General features: G+C 50.9%; 1 long non-coding RNA gene across 1 annotated transcript; it reads left to right on the top strand.

Moving 5' to 3' along the window:
* The first annotated feature begins 12878 nt into the window (after nucleotides 1-12878).
* On the top strand, nucleotides 12879-14397 carry LOC140594916 (uncharacterized). The gene is made up of 2 exons (XR_011996191.1): nucleotides 12879-12994; nucleotides 13759-14397. It is a non-coding gene; the product is annotated as an uncharacterized lncRNA (long non-coding RNA).
* The last annotated feature ends 5642 nt before the right edge of the window (nucleotides 14398-20039 follow it).

Raw genomic sequence — 20039 nt, 5'->3', positions numbered from 1 at the left:
TTCTTTTCTTTTCTTTTCTTTTCTTTTCTTTCTTTTCTTTTCTTTTCTTTTCTTTTCTTTTTTCTTTCTTTTCCTTTCCTTTCCTTTCCTTCCTTTCTTTCTCTTTTTCTTTTTCTTTTTCTTTTTCTTTCTTTTTCTCCCTCTTTCTTTTTTCCATTTACTCCTCTGTGGATCTGATACATTTTTTAAAAACAGAATCTTCAAAATTTCTATTACATAAAAAAATTCTATGATTATTTGTGGGTACATTAACAGCTATGAAAGACTCCATTTCTGTGTATTTATCTTTTTACAGAATTAGGTGTTTGAATAAAGGCAGAGATCTCTCTCCTCTGTCTTCCGGAATCCAGGCAGACCCCCTGAGCACTGTGGGCATTACTGCTCCGCTGCCTTCAGCAGCTGGTGCTGTTCCTGACAAGAACAGTGTTGGTTCAATGATTCTGCAGTGGATCTGCTCTTCTCTCTAGGAAGGGGTCATTCGTTATCTTCCTTATACTTGCCGAATGTACTGGAAGCTCACAATTTTGAGCGAGGCAGGGTCTTACCACGTTTTCTCTCCTTGACACTTGCTAGACCCTTTCTACCTAAGATTTATACCTCATCTGAGGAAAATGGGGAAACATTTTTTCATTGACAAATCCGTCCCATATTTTTTTCTGGAATGCTATAGGTCAGTGTTGCTCTGTGGGTCCACCTTCCACATCTTAGGAACTCCTCACACATTTGTTGTGTTTGTCATCTTTCTCTGCTCTGGGAGATGGAAGGCAAGACTGGCAGGAGGGGAGAGTACAGCACCCCAGCATGCGTTTTCAATAAGGAGGGAGCAGCCAACCCCAAAGGCTTCCAGGGAATTAGGGAGAGGAGGGCTGACAATGTTGGGCCCCAGTGTCCTGAACCTCTGCCCTCTGGGACCCCATGAAGCTCAGGGCAGGGCAGCTTTTGGGAAGGCAGTCAGGCCTGATGGGTTCTGATTGGCTAAAATTCCAGGTCCTAAAAAAAACGTTTTGAGGCTGATATTGCTCACTTTTAACATAAAAATTGGAAGCACCCCAATGGCAAATCCCTCAGGTTTCCTTGGGATTTGGCCTCCCTGCCACCCACCCCATGCGTACTCACCCCAGCCTAAGCTGACATTCAGAGGCCTCTCCCGGAGCCTACTCAGGTCCTCACTGACACAGCAGTGGTGGATTCAGCCAAGGGGAAATTCATGTCCTCTTCCTGTTCTTTGTCCCTGGGGCTCTTCACCCCCTCTGGCTGCAGGAGGCCCTGTGGAGAGGAGGCTCCCTGAGAGCCGATCCCTCAGCACATGGGGCCATGCTGTTACTTATCAGACATTGACTCTAATTTTGCTTGTACATGATTCTGAGGGCTCCCTGAAAGTTTACATGGGGCAGGAAGTATGGGTGTGGTGGGTGTGGATTTGTTGTCATTATAACCTGGTGCCCAAGAAATACCTTACTTCTCACTCTCTTGAAGTCATCTAGAATCTGACACTCCATCACCACCTACCTGGATGGTAAAAACATCCATCTCTGTTATTTCGGGGGCTTCTCTCCTCATTTCCTTCAGGAGGAGTGTCTAAAGAAGAGACATATCAGTGGAAGTTCATGGATTTTTGCCTGAATTTACAGCAGAAATATTTGCCTCTGCTGAAGCTCCTGGTTCCTGTTTAGTTTCATGCTCGGGGTCTCACTGGTTCCTGCCAGAGCTGAAATCCACAGAGATGAGGGGCCACCTTTCCCAGTGGACCATGTCCCTGTGAGGTCACCTGCTCCTTCAGGCGCTGCCAGAATCAAGGTGGGGAGATGCAATCCCATTCTCCCACAGCCCCCAAGGCATTCACTGCTCTCCCCACTATCTAGGTAATCCTGCAAAGGGCTTCAGGCTTCCAGATAAACCAGCAGGTGTGGGGAGGTTGTTCTCAAACAACTCTGTTTGTGCTTGCCAAAAAATTCTCCCTGAGGCCAGGCATAAAATGGACTGGAAACTTCTTGGAAGAATATGGGAGCTATTTTGAGAAAGGAGAGAGGAAAGACAAAAAGGGTTTAGCAGGTCAGCTGGTATCCTACCACAAAATGGTTTTTGTCCTTGAGCTGAATGTTATACAAAAGGAAAAGAGGTTTTAGGGGAGCTTTAGCAACTGGCTGGCTGAATCACCTGTCTCCCACCCTCAAGTGAGAGCAGAGGGGCTGAGCAGAGCCCCTGGGCAGGGCAGGGACACCTGGCCTGGTGGGAGCTCCTGGGATCTTGGCTGAGTCCCAGGTCTGGGTCCCCCAAGGAGATGCTGGAGGTCTGTGTGGGAACTGGATGGAACCCTTGCCGTCTGCTAGCTTCATTTGTAATCTCTGGCTATCCCCCACCCTGTGAGCCTGGGGACAGTGGCTGCTGCTTCTGTGCACCTGTCCCCACCTCAGCCACCTGCACTTTCTGCCAGCGACACACATAGGTCACGTAGCAGATCTTCTCATTCTTTTTTTTTTTTTTTTCCTTTTTTTAAAGATTTATTTGTAAGTAATCTCTACACCCACCATGGGGCTCAAACTCACCACCCTGAGATCTAGAGTTGCATGTTCTACCCCTGAGCCAGCCAGGCACCCCTGGTCTTCTTTTAAGAACTTCCCACCCATTCTGCTAATCATAAATATGTCCCATCATAAGACCCTTTCCCCAGACATCCCTAGGATCACAGGCTGCCTCAGGGACGTTTCCACCTTCTGCCCCCAGGCCCAAATCCCCACTGACAATGAGGTTATCAGTGCCTACATTAGCAGCCAAGGGGTTGTTGATTTTACCTCCTGTGGGTCCTTCTTTAAAAGCAATTAGCACTGATTTCATTCTTCAGGATATGAAATACTGTCTCCCACCCCCCACCTCCTGACATGTGCATGTTGGGGATGCTGTCCCGGCAGCAGATCTGTGAGAGGGGCTTCAGCCCTCCATCCCCCCTGGGGTGAGTCAGAAATTCAGGTCCACAATTACGTGCCACCATGACATCAGTGTAACCGGGAAAGCCTGGAATGATCCAACCATACATTTCCCACCTCATTCTGATCCTGTGGATAAGTTTCCCTAGGGACCAGTCCCCCTCATCAAGGCACCAGGTGTGGTTACTGCTCAGTCCTGAATAGCAGGTGTCAGTTCCCTGACAGCCATAGGATTATTCCTCTGACACAGTCCCAACCTCTCTGAAAACTAGGGGCCCCCTAAGCCTCTTACTGCTTCTGAGCTGGCCCTCCACCATCCCTCGATGATGTGCTGTTCCCATGTGCGACTCCCCCGAGGGCCCTGTGTGGCATGTGGTGTCCTCCTCCCTCTATGAGAGTACGTGACCATACTCAATCTCATCTGTCAATCTCATCTGTTTCCACTGTCCCACATTATGCCTTTGGTCATTTTCATAAGTGAGGAGTGGGATTCCCTCCCTCATCCACAGGGTGGGTAAGAGGTGCACATCACCCTCTTAATCCAGGGAAGGAAGCACTATGTCCGGGGAGCCACAAGGGTGCTCTGGACTCAGGTTCTTGCAGAGAGTGCCAGGGAGAAGCTCCAAAGGAATGCATCCCTTTGGGCAGCCCAGCAGCAGGGTGCATTCCATCTTCCTATCGGAGATCTTCAGAAATCATATGATCAGGTGTGTCAGAAGAACCACTTGATAAAAAACCACTTGATAAAATCCACAGGCTTATGGAGCTGGATTGGGCCTGAAGAAGCGTCTCAGAAAGCCAAGACCAGTATTGACCAGGGCCATCTCTGTAAGGTGAGCTGGAGGGAAGTGTGCACGGGGATTAGAGAGAATGGTTTCTGCTAAGGGGGCTGCCCCCAGGAGCAGGTCAGAGTCTGTGGGACTGTGCCGTGCAGGGCCAGGGGGTGATGTGTGGCAGACGGCCGGAGCCCAGGCCTGGGTGACAGGTACCAGCCGTGTGCACCTGGCCACAGCACTGACCCTTAGTCTTCCACTGCACAAACCGGAGGTGACCGTGCCCGGCACCTGGCATCACCTGGAAATAGAGGGTGCAAGTGGAAGTGCTCCTCAGGCTCTTGCCTGGGGCCCTGGCCCTGGGTAAATGCTTAGATGAAAGTCATTCTTGTTTTGAATCTTTGGAGCCCTTTGGACAGATGGAAAATAAGAATAGCTTCATGAAATAGCCTCCGCTCCCGCAGGCTTTGCAGGCATCAGCTGGTGGGGAAGCACAGCAGGAGGGGGTGTGTGTGAACTTTTGCTGAAGTCTGGGGATGAAATCTGGTTCCGCATTCAGCCTAAAGCCATAAAGTACTGGACTGACCGTCCCTTTATTCCATGAGTCCACCTAGGATTTTTCAGCTTCCCGTGTGTAAAAGCCATACACGCTCGTCAGAAACTGTACTTGGTTTTTTTTAAGCTTTTATTTATATATTTATTTATTTTAGAGCGAGAATGAGAGACAGCTAGAGCACTCATGAGGGAGGGAGGGGAAGAGGGAGAGAGAGAGGGGGAGAGAGAGAGAGAGAGAGAATCTTAAGCAGGCTCCACACCCAGGGAGGCGCCCAGTGCAGAACTCAATTTAAGGACCCTAAGATCATGTACCTGAGCTGAAATCGAGAGTCGGATGCTTTTTTTTTTTTTTAAAGATTTTATTTATTTATTTGACAGAGGAACAGAGAGAGAGGGAGAGAGAGAGCACAAGCAGGGGAAATGGCAGGCAGAGGCAGAGGGAGAAGCAGGTACCCTGAGGAGCAGAGAGCCTGATGCGAATCTCGAATCCAGAACCCTGGGATCATGAGCCAAAGGCAGACACTTAACCAACTGGACCGCTGGGGTGGCCCAAGAGTCAGACACTTAACTGACCTAGCCACCCAGGCACCCCAAAATGGTACTTTGGATCTTTCCCTGGGTGGGGAGAGGCACTGTGACACCCTCTCCTAAGGGGTGGACGCTGCAGGCCACGCTCCCAGTGTCAGGAGGGCCAACAGAGACTCTCACAAGCATTCTGTTCCTGCAGCCATGCTGTTTGCCCCTTCATCACACTCTGATAAATGACATGAGATATTCCATCTGGTATAAAGTAGGCTCGCACAGGTGATTTTGCCTGACCGCGGGCTGCCGTGAGTGTTCTGAGCGGTGTAAGTGATGACAGGTAGTAGGTCAGGTGTGTATTCGGTGCTCTCTTGACTTAGGATTTCGCAACTCAGGATGGGTTTGCTGGGGTGTAACTTCATCGGAAGTCCAGGAAGATCTGTGCTTGTTTCCTTTGCTGCTGAAAAACATCACAACTTAGTGGTGTAAAACAACACTTATTTATTCTCTTAGCATTCTGGAGTTGAGATCTGAGATGAGTCTCATGGGGCTCAAATCCAGATGTCGGCAGCACCGGAGCCTTCTGGAGCTTCTGAGGGACAATCCTTTCCTTGCTTCTTTCAGCTTCTGGAGCCTGCTGGCATTCCTTGGCTTGTGACCCCCTCACATCGCCTGAGTCTCTGGCTCCCATCACTACATCCCCCACTAGGGACTGACTGACCTGCCTTCCTCTCCTAGGGACCCTATGATTACTCGAGCCCCACCCGGAAAATCCAGTCTCATGTCCCATCTCCAGATCCTTAATGGCATCTGTAAAGCCCCTCCGTGCAAGAAAATAACATTTGCAGGCTCCAGGGATTAGGACAGGGACGTCGTCTGAGAGCTACCCTGTGGATTCTATGCACTGTCCTGTACATAGTACACAGTGCAGACTACACACACCACAGACACATGTACGCACATAGGTATGTACCCTAGTGTGTATGTATACACACACACGTATGTATCTTAAAAGATTTGTTTCTAGAAATTAACTCACATGATCAGGGAGGTTGACAGGTCACATGTTGGGGCAGGGTACCTGCAGCCTGGACACTCAAGCAGAGTTTCTTCTTCTCCAGGACATTGTTTTTGCTGCCCTCGTGTTAGTGACGGCAATGTCCCTTCCACACAGTCGACTGATTGTCCACATGTACAAAGGGTCCTCATGGCGACACCTGGACTAGCATGTGACTCATCAACTGGGGACAGAGCCTCCCGTGTAAAGCTGACCATCCCTGACATGGACATTCGTGTTTTCCATCCTGTCCGGGGCACCTTCAGCCGTTGAGTCTGTGGCCGCGTCTTTGGCTGCTGTCTCGCTCCCGCCTCCTGGTCCTTCCACACGCGTCAGTGTTGGGGCTTGCGGGGGCCTGTTCATTCTTCTGCTTTCTTTCCCTCTTTTCCTCAGGTTGCATAATCTCTGTCAACCTGTTTAATATTTCTGCTTCTTTCTTCAGCCAGTCAGATGGACCACTGACCCTTCCCACTTTTTCATGGAAGCTGACCTTGTCACCTCCAGAATTTCCATTCAGTTCTTTTTCATAACGTCTGTCTCCTGGCTGGTGTGTTGCTGGGTGAGCCATTGATTTCCTTTAGCTCTTGAACACGTCCCTAAGGGCCTCTGGGCCGCCTCGGGTGAACCAGACATCAGCCTGCCCACGGGGAGTGTCTTTCTCCCACCTTCACTGAGGGATAATTGACAATAAAATGATACATATTTAAGGGAGTACAATGTAACGATTTTGTACACACGTATTTTGTGAAATGATTACCACATCCAGCTAATTAATCACTTGGCATGCTTACTTTTGCTCTGTGCGTGGTGATGAGTAAGGGACAGGTGGGGCTAGATAGGGAGACAGAGATAGGGGGCTACGTGGTCAGGCTCACAGAAATCCCGACAATGTGGAGGCGTTGGGAAACCAGAGATGAGGGAACACACCAGGCCACTCCGCCCTCGGTGTCTGAGGAGAGGAGTCTAGTTTATGACAGTCTCCTGTGGCCAACAGCAAATAACCAGATCATAAAAAAGAAGTCAACCATTAAAAATGTTATCACAAGTCCTTAATCCATGGCTCTGCCAGTAGAGACGTTAAAAAGATCGAAGTTCCCCGATTAGCTTTCAGGGAAAGATCAACCCTCAAAGCCCTCCATGGCAGCCCTGTTGGGAGCACCTAGTCCTCTTGTAACTGAGCTTTTGAACCCCTTACCAACATTCCCACACTCCCATCGCAGACGGTTTCTGGGACCATCTCTTTCCTGGGTGTGGGCCCCATATTCCCGGGGCTCTGCTGGCCTCACAGGGTTTTGATGCAACTGGACATTTTAGGTAAATTATTGTAGCAACTTGGATAGTGGTTCCTGCTCTTTGGGCCCGCCTCCCAGGGATTTGGGTTGTTTTCTGGACTATCTTTAGGGACTGGCCTGAACGGTTTTAGTGAAGCTGACTTGCTCCCGGGGTAAAACATCTGCTGTCTCCCCGCAGACAGCTGTTTGCAGTCAGCTGTGTGCTGCTCCCTGTGATCCGGGGAGGGCGGTGAGCAGGACACTATCGGCCTGTCTCTTCCCCTCTTCCCTCCGTTAAGCTCTCTGCCTCTGGGCCTCCAAGCAAGCTCCGAGCCTCCACTAGTTGCTGGCTAAAGGCTCCATGCTTTCAACAAGGCCCTGGGGTAGAGAGAGCTCCCCCGTTTGAATTTGTTGGATGTCTCTAGGGTGATTCCCAGGGTTTTGAAACACTGGTTTGAAAACCACTTTTCACTTGTTATGAGTGAGTAGGGTGGAGGTGGGTGTGCAGTGCTCCTCCCAACACCATTCTGGAAAGGAATCCCGCCACCCACGGTAATCTAGCAGCCCTGAGAGAAAAGAAAAGGTTACTTAAAAAGGGAACAGTGAGATTAAAAAAAGCTAAAAACGAAAACCAACTATGGGTTACCGCAGTAGAGCCCGTCAAGATTTGGGGGAAATGCCTTCCTCTGCTCCTGTTGGGCTCAAAAGTGACAAAGCAAAGCAGGTGTGTTTCATTTCTAAGACCTGAGACAACACCACCACCAAAACCTACTGTGTTCTGTTGTGTGCTGGCCTTGCATTTTTTTCAAAAGTCTAAGCATGTGAATAGGGAACATCTTCAACAGGGCGGGTGTGTTTATTGACACCATTCTTCAGTCCGTCCCTTGGACAGTACAAACTTCTTTACGTGGGGACACGTTCCCTAATTCACTTGAATCTCACATCTTCAGTTATGTAAGTCCGGCTTTATTATTCCATTTATGACTGGGAAATTGAGATACAACCAGCGATGCCTTCTTATTTGAGTTGGCTCCCTTGGGGTCGGGTCAGTGGGGGGAGCGTGGCCAGGATCACTGGGGGGAAGGCAGGGCTCCTCAGGTGCTCTGTCCTCATCTGTCCTCACTGTATCCTGGGGAAATGAGCCTTCGCTGGGCTGCCATTGGCTGCTCCTCCAGCCCGCACTCATAAAGCCTCGATTCTCACCGGCTCCAGATACCTGCACCTCGGCCCGCTTCTGCCAATCTTTGAGGCCGGGACCAAACGCGGAGATGGGTCGCTGCTTGCTGCTGCTGCACCTGCTGCTCATCCTGTGCTCACAGCTGGACCTGCTCCAAGGTGAGGCGCTGGGGAGCAGTGGAGGGCAGTGGGGACTGACGAGGATCCGGGGGAGTGGTGCTTTCCAGCTCCAGGTGGGACTTCTCTCCCTGACTCTAGATCTACCTGCCTTGTCCTGACTTGTCCCCAACAGGTAAGATGACCGCGTGGGTTATTCTTTAACCGGGACATCCTATTTTTCTAGGGACACATTTCAGTGTCTTTGTGCTTGTAACTTTTGTCCCCACAGCATCATGTACTTAGACACTTTTCAGGCTGATATGTGTTGGTACTCTCTCTGTTGCACTTTAACATTTCTGCTGTTGGGTTATCCTGTGGGATCAGGGTGGCCCCCACCCCAAAGGTGGTTCCGATGTCTGGACCCACAATGCCACATCTGCACCCAGAAGAAATGAGAAGGTTTTCCTCTTACCTACTGAGGCTTTCTTGGAAAAGCAAGACTTGTGTCCAATTGGTGTCTCAATGGACTGAGGAGGAGGGAAGGGAGACTGGCTCGGGAGGTACATGGTGGTTGGGAGAGGGCCAGGGGCATGTTCCTGCCTGTGGTGAGGGTCTGAATGTTTTGAACCTCCCGCCCATGCCAATTGCAGGAGCACCGGGGCCCAGATGTGGGGCAGAAGGGATGCGACAAGATCTGTCACTTGTCAAACATCCAAAACCGCAGTCAGACACTTTATTAATGGCAACTGAATTTAGGGTGCCATACCGTTGTGGACACTTAGATTGAATCATAAATTAATTCTTCTGAAGCTTTGGTGCCTGGGTGGCTCAGTGGTTGAGCATCTGCCTTTGGCTCAGGGTGTGATCCCGGGGTCCTGGAATCAAATCCCCCATCAGGGTCCCTGCAGGGAGCCTGCTTCTCCTTCTGCCTGTGTCTCTGCCTCTCTCTGTGGGTCTCTGCCTCTCTCTGTGGGTCTCTCATGAATAAATGGATAAAATCTTAAAAAAAAATTCTTCTGAAGCTTAACCATTTCCAGCAAAGCTTGCTGAGAGCAATGTAGGTTCCTCATCACCTTCAATGAAAACTTTTGTAATTCAGTTATCCTACCTGTGTGTGTGTACATACTTAATTAGCAAAAAGTCATTTCTACATGCCCTGTAGTTGTATAGTGTGTGTGTGAGGGGTTGTGTTGTACAATTGTTGGAACACAGGATACAATCAATTTGTTCTGTAGTTATACTATCACCACAAAAGAAATGATTTTATGTTCGGTGTGAACTTTGACACTGAATTTACAACAGCATTCACAAAAAGTCAGATGTTTTACCATCTACGGAATATGTGTCCACAGCTTTTACTTGATTCCATGGATTGAGTGAAGAATAGAATGATTGTTGGCATTAACTGGCCGCTGATATGATTCGTTTACAACGTTATCCATCTGCCAGTGGAATCAGCCTAGAAGTAGTCCAGGTTTCTCTTAGGGTATGTGCACTAGAAGGCTCAGAATACCAAATATGGCAAGTTAATTGAAAAAACACTCATTTGATCTAAATAAAAATTCATCTTCCTGCCCTGTGTTCTCCCAGAAGCTGGATCTGAGGCACAGATCTGAGTAGAAATAATTTGATTGGACAGGGGTCCCAGGAAATGCCAGCAAGAGAGTGAGGAAGTGAGACGCTGAAGGAAGGAGCAGGTGAAGGAGGCATCCTTGAGCTAGATGCCAGGTGGGCACCCAGAGCCCGGGGCTCAGTCCCACTGGGACATTCTGGAGTACAGCGTTGAGAAGGCCGCAAGCCGTCCCATCTCAGTCGGTGTACTTATGCACCGACTCCCCACCTGCTGTTGGGAGAGGGCTACCTCCAGGGGCTTTGACTCTGTAGGACCCCAGCATACGGGTGTTGCAAGGCGAGTGTGCCCCGTGGGCCCCAGTCAGAGTCGCAGGTGTGTGCAAGAGCAGCCCACAGCCTGTGCGGGTGAATCAGGCTGGGAGGCAGGGGGAGGCAGGGGGAGGCAGGGGAGGCCGACTGCAGTGCCATCTCTCCCCTGGGCCTCTTGCATTCTCTCCTTCTTTTAAGCTCCTCTTGCATTCCCTCCTTCTTTTAAGCTCCTATCGTCTGCACAGCAGCCAGAGGCAGCTTGCAACACAGTAACCAGTGCGTGTCACTCCTTATTTTTATTTTTATTTATTTGTTTTTTTAAAGATTTTATTTACTTGAGAGAGAGAGAGAGAGAGAGAGAGGCAGAGACACAGGCAGGGGGAGAAGCAGTCTCCCTGCATGGAGCCTGATGTGGGACTTGATCCTAGGACCTCAGGATCATGCCCTGAGCCTAATGCAGACGCTAATCGCTGAGCCACCCAGGCATCCCTCACTCATTTTTAAACCTCCAGTGGCCTCCTCTCTCGAGTAAAATCTCAATTCCTAAGGCGGCTGAAACTGTCCTGTCCAGTAAAAATATAAAGCCAGCTACAGGTGGCATTTTGAGTTTCTGAGTAGACACATTTGAAAAATAAGAAAGGTGTAGCATTAACTTTAATAATGTATTTTATTTACCCTGATATATCTAAAATAGTATCCATTGCATGTCATTGATGTTACACTTACACTTACATCAGGAAGCAAAAGAATTTTTTTGCCTATGTGTTTGAAATCACTCATGGCCCATCTCTTTGGGTTTTTTGGTTTTTTTTGTGTGCATTTGTGCGTTTCTCTTTTTTTGCGTACAGAGCACCAGGGACAGGCCCCATGGGCAGAAAGAGCTGCAGGGGGGGTTGTGAGGAGTGACTGATTATATACTTTTTAGTTAGTGGGGGTTAGGGACAGCTTCTGTCTCCAAGGAACTTGTGCTCCTTACAAGTGGGATCTCCAGACCCCAGTGGGGGGCTCCTGCGGTTAAGGCAGGGCTGCTCTTACCCTAAAACAGTGGTCAGGAGACCCTTCAGATGGGGAGCAGCAAGCCGTGTGTTTGCAAGGTGATTGCTAACCTATACCTGGAGGGGGGTAAGGGTTGTGGGAGGGAAGTCACGCTAGAGAGAGCCGGGGTGCCGCGGTCACACAGTGAAGGAGACCTTGAGGAGCTGCAGGAGAGTTACCCTCTGTGAGCCTCTGTGAGCCTCGGGAGCTTGGCGTGGGGATGGTGAGCCTCAGCAGAGTCCGCTGCCTGCTCCCTTCTTCCATCACCTCCCCCTCTGACAGCTTTGACCCTTAAATCTTTGAGGTTGCTGTGGGCAGAAGGGCTCCTCTTCTGTAGCTTCCTCCTGCTGAAGCAGGTGCAGAGAGGCCCCTACCTGGGGGTCCTGGGGGCCCTGCTGAGGATTTAGTAGGAGCCCCGCAGTCAAGGCAAGGCCGAGCATCTGTGTCACGAGTGGGTAACATGTGGGCATCCCCTCGGGTGGGGAGGGTCAGCTGTGGCCTTGATGGGGGGCAGGGGAGGAGTTTTGGCACCAGGCGCTGGGACATTGGGAAAAACAGCAAAACAGGATGAAAATAACAAGAAGAAATAGAAGCCCAAGGAAGAGTCCTTTGACAGTTGCCCAAAATCCTAGGGCCCAGGCATCGGACCCGTGACCCTGCAGGTGCTTGGCAGCCCCGGGGCAGGGGCCCAAGGTGGACGGCGCAGCCCTGAGGAGGGCCCCGGCTCTGGCCCCTGGAACCTCTTCCATCTCATTTCCAGTTGGCCAGTCCCTCCACTCCTCGGCTGTCCCTCTCGTTCCTGGAACCCGCCACACCGATTTTCTCTCACAGCCCCTGCCCTTGCCCCTCTATCTTCCTGGAACCAGTTCCCCAACTTCTCCCAGGTGTTGAAAGAGCCAGCCTTTCCTTCTCCCTTTAATTTGCCCACGTGTGAGTGTGAGTGACCCCCGAGAGAGCCTCTCTGGCCGCCCCGGGTGAAGGGATAGCCCTACTGGCCCCCACCTGCCAGCTCTGTGTCCTCGGGCCACAATCTTCCTCTGTCACCAGGACCTGAGATCATCTCCCTCCCGTGTCCTTTGTCAGCTACTTCCCCCATTTCTTTGCAGCCTTGAGGACATAAGTGCCATGCATGTTTCATTCCTCCCTCCTGTCACTCTGTCCCTGACATCGGGGACAGCCTGGCACACAGCAGGTGCTCAGGGGGTGTTGAGTGAAGGCAGGGGCCAGCTGCTGCCCTCCTAAGGTTGGAGAAGAGAGAGAGAGCTGGGGCTTGGGCCAGACGTTGGCAGGTGACACCTGCGGCTCCCTCCGCCCTTCCTCCTTCTCCTTTCCTGAGTCCTTCCTGACTTACCCCCCCCCCTCTGATCTCATCCTACCCTCCTCCATCCCTGAGAGTCGAGGGGGATCTTGTCTGTGCTCCTCCCAGGTGTGAGCCAAGCACCCAGAAATCCCCAGCTTTCAGCCACATCATCGGGCCTGGGAACCGGCCACTGTCCAGGCTGGGAGTCGCCCAGAGGGTGTGCTCGCTCCTGACCCGTGGGAACGCAGGGCCCGGAGAGCCTCAGGATGCTCATTTTCTCTTTCCAGCTCTGCAATGTTTCCAGTGTAAACAAGTAAATGCCAATGGGGTTTGCGAGGATGGGAAAAGTACCTGCCAGGCTGAAGGCAACCAGCAGTGCTTTCTGAGGAAGGTCTATAAAGGTAGGTGGGCCTGTGGAGTGTCCTGGGTGACCTTAGCCTGAAGTTGGGTGCTAGGAGTGGGCGTGCAGGGTTGGGAGGGGTATGAGTCCCCCATGGGACCACGTGGATCTGGGGGCCCCAGGACAAGGAAAGGTGACTCCTGGACCCAGGAAATTGGAGCCATAGGAACCCTGGCAGCAGCACCAGTATAGGTAGGGGTTGGTTGTCTTTTTTCAACTAAATGTGTGAATCTGCATCATCTGGTTCTGGTACTTGGCTGCCAATGGCTCTTAACTGGGCAGGTACCTGCAAGAGAAGACAGGATCTCCTGTTAGCTCCTGGGGTGACAGGAAGGGCTGCTAAAATCCCACTGAGTGGGACCTGTGTGTTGTAGTGTTTGGGGGAGCCACGGGGTAGAGGTGGGGAGAGAGGGTTGGGGAAGGTGATATGGGCAATTCCTATTCACGCCTTCCTGACCTCTCCTGTGTGGGGAGGGAACCCTAGGACACAGAGCCCCTCCAGCTATCCTGTGAGAACCCACTAGGGGGCCCTATCTCAAATTTCTCAATCCTGAGAGGCAGATACTCCTCCCTACCAGAGCTAGCAGTTCTTGATGGAAGGTTCCAGCTTCTCTCATTCCTTGATTAATTTGTTATCAACTATCACTGATCCATTCAGCAATATTGATTAAGCACTGCTTGCCAGGACCCGCTGGACCCCACAGCCATGGGTCTTGAAACCCAGGTTTTGGGGTCTCACTTGCCCCCTTCTCTGCCTCTTTGCAGATAACATCCTTTCGTACGGATACCAAGGTTGTAGCAGCGTGTGTTCCCCTATGACGATCTTTAGTAAGGATGTTAATTTGGAGGAGAAATGTTGCAATGACTCACCTTTCTGCAACAAGTTCTAAAGATGGGGCCCAACTTCGCCCTGACCTGCTAGAGGAAGCTGATTCAACACACTTTTCAACTCTCACGATCTTTACAACTACTGTGTGCTGACCACAGGTTCCCCAGAGGGGGCCTGACACAACCTGCTAGTTGTGTGCTAGGCGCAGTCACCCTTCTCTTTGCCTCATTGTGAGATGTCACCGGGAGAGTCTTTAACATCCAACTGGGGTGAAGAGTGGTGGGCACCAGTAGGTCCAAGCATGATTTCTTCCTTTCAAAATCCTAATCCTAGTCACACTGATTTTCACTTTAAAAAGGCAGGGTCTGTGGGATACTGTGGGGTCTGTGATTCTGGGTGTTCTGGAGGCAGCCAACTGAAGGAAGAGGGAGAGTCCTCAGAAGCTCAAAAGCATAGGTAATGAGTTGGCTGTAAATGATGTATTAGGTGGTGGTGAGCTGCTGTAACAAGAATTTCTGAAATGTTGATGTCTTGAAACAATAATAATAATAATAATAATAAACGACTGCTAACCCGTTTCACAGTTCAATGAGGTGGTGGTGATTATTTAGAGAACCCAGCTCCTCTGAACTTTTTAGGCCGCCGTCTTTAACATGGCCTCCGAGGTCTCCACCGTGGGGAGTCACACTGGGTCTTTTGTGGCCGGAGCTCACAGCGGTGTACATAATTTCTGCCCGCATTCCACTATTACTTGACTCCAAACAATTTGTAAGAAATGTAATCTTGCCACCTGCCGTGCAATCTGTTGTGCCCGAGAGAAAATTCAGATGCCCTGATGAACATGGTGGATAGAGTCTGGTTCCTTCTCCCACCCCCACCCCACCCCACCCCTGACCGTTCAGGACCCTTGACCTGCACCCACATTTGGCCTCTGTTACAAGGGAAAGAATGACCCAGCAAACGAGGACTAGGGAGCACCATACGCTGATTAAACATGTAGAACCTGACCAGATATCCCACCCTCACCCTCTCCGTCTCCCCCACATGGAGGCTGGAGCCCAGCATGTCTCTTGAGCCCGTCTGTGGCACCCAGGGTGCTCCGGGGGGTCTCAGGGCTCTCTTGCTGTGTCTCCCTCACCCCCGGCGACAGGGACCCCCGTATGGCTGTCAGTGGTGTCATGTCCTCATTCTCCCCAAGCAGCCAGCCCTCGGGAGAGGCACTGGTAGAAACTGGGAGAAGGCAGGTGAGGAAGAGGAAAGCCAAACAGAGCGTGTTGACGCCAGCATTGTTCACCCCCCTGCATGGGAGTCACCAGGGATGAGAAGCGAGTGATCACAACTGCGCTTCTGTAGCATCTTAGCAAAGAAGCAGCATTTTGTACAGAAGAGACAAAATGAAAGAAAGGGGGTTGATACTTTCAGGGCTGGCAAATTATGGGGGGAAGGTAAACACATGGAGGAAGGAATGGAAAGCCTACTTAGTCCGGACTGTTGGGAGATTCCTCAGGGCTGGAGTCTAGAGCTGCGGAGACAGGGAGGCCAGAGGGTTTTTCTTGTTTCTTAGAAGTGACTTCCAGCTCAAAATGATCCTATGTCACATGACGTATTTTGGGGTCGCGGCTTCTGAACCCTTTCAATTCAAACCCATCCGTGAGGGCTGGACGGAATCAGAAGTCTCACTGCTGTCTCTCCGGCTTCCTGCATCACTGGGACCCCAACACTCCCTCTCCCAGGGCTCCTCTGAGCACAGGAACATAAGCCATGACTTTTGAGGCCGGGAATGGAGCTGTGCCAGAGTCATTAGCTGTGCCCCCTCGTCTTCGTCAGGCTTAGTGAGGGCACTGGGCACAACGCGGACTCGGGTCCCCGTGCATCCTTGGTAGATGCTGCGCACACTCTGAAGCCAAGTGCACACATCCTGAGGTCCCTGGGCCTGCTGTGGAGGCAGTTTTCTCATCCACTGGGAGATTCATTTCCTCATAAAGTTTTCCTCCTCTGAGAAAGACTTGGTTATAACTTTGGTTATCAGCTGGTGATGGTCTCAGGCTGGCTCTCGCTGCCTCTGTGTTCATGGGTCACGGCTAGACTCACAGCTTGCCATGGGCTAGGTGGAAGAGCGGGTGTAGACATGCCACCTCAAAGGCCATACCATGTGACGCTTACAAGATTCCCTTCACTGGTCTGAATTGACTGTGACAGTGGTGGACACACTTGACCCAACGGAGCCAATGAGTTCTCTTTCCTGGGAATTCCTTATTAGATATCAGGGACGAATTTTCTCATCTGGGGAATGACTTTACCAAAGCAAAGGGCTGCCCATTCCAAGTGTAGCCCTTAGCAGCACTCAACAAACCAACAAAGAGAGATGGAGAAACAGTTTAGTGTTAGCTGTGCCTTTATGTCCAGGGTTTCTGCTTCCTCAAAACAACAACAAAACCCAAAAAGGACAAGGGAAGAAAACACAGACAATGGCCATGTGGCCACCTCTGTCATGTTTGTGGCTGCCTGACTCACACCTGTGACAGCTGGAGAGCTTGTCCAGAGGCCCGTCGTGAGCCTCACTTAAGGAGCCTTCCGAAGGTGTCCCTACCTGCGTGTCCTTTGACGGTCAGAATCTCAGGCTCCTCCAGCTTCAGCTGTGATGCTTCTGCTCTGCTCCATCCTGGTGGCAGCAGGTGACCTTATCCCTGGGCCCTCTCCATCCTCACACGTGAACTCAGGGACCTGAGGATTCGGGTGGGGGCAGGAGGAGGAGTTTAAACCTCTCAGAAGGTCAGGACGCAGTGAGCAAGGCCACCCCCTGCAGGCAGCCTCCGGGGTGAGGACACACACTCAGCCTGACCCCCTATACACCTGGTGTGGGTGTTGGGCAGGTGTCTGGCCCCATGGTGAGTCAGAGGCTTCTCCTCCTTCCTGGGGCTGTGGGGGTGGGTGAGCAGACTATGGCTTGCCACCCGGAAGGCACAGCTCTGTCTAGCAGGGGATTTCTGGGTGCTTGGCTCATACCTGGGAGGAGCACAGACAAGATGCCCCTCAACTCCCAGGGATGGAGGAGGGAAGGATGAGATCGGGGGGGGGGGGAGGGGGGCGGTGGGGTAAGTCAGGAAGGACTCAGGAAAGGAGAAGGAAGGAGGGCGGAGGGAGCCGCAGTGTCACTGCCAACGTCTGGCCCAAGCCCCAGCTTCTCTCTTTTCTCCAACCTTAGGAGGGCAGCAGCTGGCCCCTGCCTTCACTCAACGCCCCCTGAGCACCTGCTGTGTGCCAGGCTGTCCCTGAAGTCGGGGACAGAGTGACAGGAGGGAGGAATGAAACATGCATGGCACTTATGTCCTCAAGGCTGCAAAGAAATGGGGGAAGCGGCTGACAAAGGACACGGGAGGGAGATGATCTCAGGTCCTGGTGACAGAGGAAGATTGTGGCCCGAGGACACAGAGCTGGCAGGTGGGGGCCAGTAGGGCTGTCCCTTCACCCGGGGCGGCCAGAGAGGCTCTTTCGGGGGTCACTCACACTCACACGTGGGCAAATTAAAGGGAGAAGGAAAGGCTGGCTCTTTCAACACCTGGGAGAAGTTGGGGAACTGGTTCCAGGAAGATAGAGGGGCAAGGGCAGGGGCTGTGAGAGAAAATCGGTGTGGCGGGTTCCAGGAATGAGAGGGACAGCCGAGGAGTGGGGGGGCTGGCCGACTGGGAATGAGATGGAAGAGGTTCCGGGGGCCAGAGCCGGGGCCCTCCTCAGGGCTGCGCCGTCCACCTTGGGCCCCTGCCCCGTGGCTGCCGAGCACCTGCAGGGTCACAGGCCCGATGCCTGGGCCTCCCCCTGAGCAGGGAGCCTGACACTTGCTGGATCCCAGGACCCCGGGACCATGACCTGAGCCCAAGGCAGACTCTTAACCAGCTGAGCCACCCTGGCGCCCTGTGCTCTTTCTATCTAATGAACTTCCTTGTTCTTAGTAGTTCTGTTAGGCCACTACAACAACTTCATGAGGCCTGAGACAAGCCGGCCATCATTCCAGGCTGTTCTCCTTGCTGACAAAATCATCTGAGAGAGAACATGAGCCTGTCTGACCATCTGCGAGATAGTTAACGTGGGTTAAGTCTGAAGACGGGCCTGTTTCCATCCAACCAAACGGAAACTACCTTTTCTTTGCCAAAGATGATCCCAGAGCACATGAACCTGAAAAGTCGTGGGGTCAGTTCCCATGATCACCCTGAGGATTTCTACCAAGTCTTAATTCGGGTAAGTGCTGGATTTTCTTCACGTCCCTCCCAGGTGTTCTTGGAGAATGAATTTTGGTGATTCCATTCACCAAAGGAGGCAGCAAATACCGGCATCCACAACACAGGTGTACAGACCCACAGACAGACGAAACAGAGACCACACACTCCCTCCTCAGGGTTGCCCGGTTGCCCAGGTTCCAGAAGGAGTTCCAACTTGTGGTGTAATCTCCTCCTTGAAGTTTGTCCTGCGACATTTATGACATTGGCGTCTCAGGGGCCCAAGAGAGAGTGCAGATTCCCAGCCCTTTGGGGTAAACAGGGGACGTTGGCCGGCCAAGTGCTAAAATGGCATCATGTAATATGCAACTTAGGCTTGCCTCCAGAGCTGCATTCCAGGGCTGCAAAGATTTGTAAGAGGAGGCCAGGGACTCTCAGTTGCTCCAGAAATTGCGTTGCAGCTTCAATGTTCTCGTAGGTGGGCTCACCCTGTAGCTACCTTCTCTTTTTCAGTAAATGCCCCAGGAAGGTTGGGGAGGCATTCCTGACCCTCTGGGTACCTGGCTACAATTTAGTTGAGGGGAGGACACATACTTTCTTCTTCAACTTCTTTTAATGCTATCAGGCTCTGCAATCTGGCCAATTTCTGATCACAGACCTACTTTGTAGTTTTTTTTAAATATATTTTTTTAATTGGAGTTAGATTTGCCAACATGTAGTATAACACCTAGTGCTCATCCAGTCAAGTCCCCCCCTCAGTGCCCATCACCCCATCCCCCTGCCCACCTCCCTTACCACCACCCCTTGTTTCCTAGAGTTAGGAGTCTCTCATGTGCTGTCACCCTCACTGATATTCCCCACTCATTTTCTCCCCTTACCCCTATAATCCCTTTCACTATTTTTTATATTTCCTATATGAGTGAGACCATATAATGTTTGTCCTTCTCTGATTGACTTACTTCACTCAGCATAATACCCTCCAGTTCCATCCACGTCGAAGCAAATGGTGGGTATTTGTCGTTTCTAATGGCTGAGGAATATTCCATTGTATACATAAACCACATATTCTTTATCCATTCATCTTTCGATGGACACCGAGGCTCCTTCCACAGTTTGGCTATTGTGGACATTGCTGCTAGAAACATCGGGGTGCAGGTGTCCCGGCATTTCACTGCATCTATATCTTTGGGGTAAATCCCCAGCAGTGTAATTGCTGGGTCGTAGGGCAGGTCTATTTTTAACTCTTTGAGGAACCTCCACACAGTTTTCCAGAGTGGCTGCACCAGTTCACATTCCCACCAACAGTGCAGGAGGGCTCCCCTTTCTCCACATCCTCTCCAACATTTGTGGTTTCCTGCCTTGTTAATTTTCCCCATTCTCACTGGTGTGAGGTGGTATCTCATTGTGGTTTTGATTTGTATTTTCCTGATGGCAAGTGATGCAGAGCATTTTCTCATGTGCATGTTGGCCATGTCCATGTCTTCCTCTGTGAGATTTCTCTTCAAGTCTTTTGCCCATTTCATGATTGGGTTGTTTGTTTCTTTGCTGTTGAGTTTAAGAAGTTCTTTATAGATCTTGGAAACTAGCCCTTTATCTGATACGTCATTTGCAAATATCTCCTCCCATTCTGTAGGTTGTCTTTGAGTTTTGTTGACTGTTTCTTTTGCTGTGCAAAAGCTTCTTATCTTGATTAAGTCCCAATAGTTCATTTTTGCTTTTGTTTCTCTTGCCTTCATGGATGTATTTTGCAAGAAGTTGCTGTGGCCAAGTTCAAAAAGGGTGTTGCCTGTGTTCTCCTCTAGGATTTTGATGGAATCTTGTCTCACATTTAGATCTTTCATCCATTTTGAGTTTATCTTTGTGTATGATGTAAGAGAGTGGTCCAGTTTCATTCTTCTGCATGTGGATGTCCAATTTTCCCGGCACCATTTATTGAAGCGATTGTCCTTTTTCCAGTGGATAGTCTTTCCTGCTTTGTTGAATATTAGCTGACTATAGAGTTG

The sequence above is a fragment of the Vulpes vulpes genome, chromosome 12 (genome assembly GCF_048418805.1).
Source record: "Vulpes vulpes isolate BD-2025 chromosome 12, VulVul3, whole genome shotgun sequence".
NCBI lineage: Eukaryota > Metazoa > Chordata > Mammalia > Carnivora > Canidae > Vulpes > Vulpes vulpes.
The sequence above is the reverse complement of the archived record's forward strand: the minus strand, read 5'-3'. Positions and strand labels throughout refer to the sequence as shown.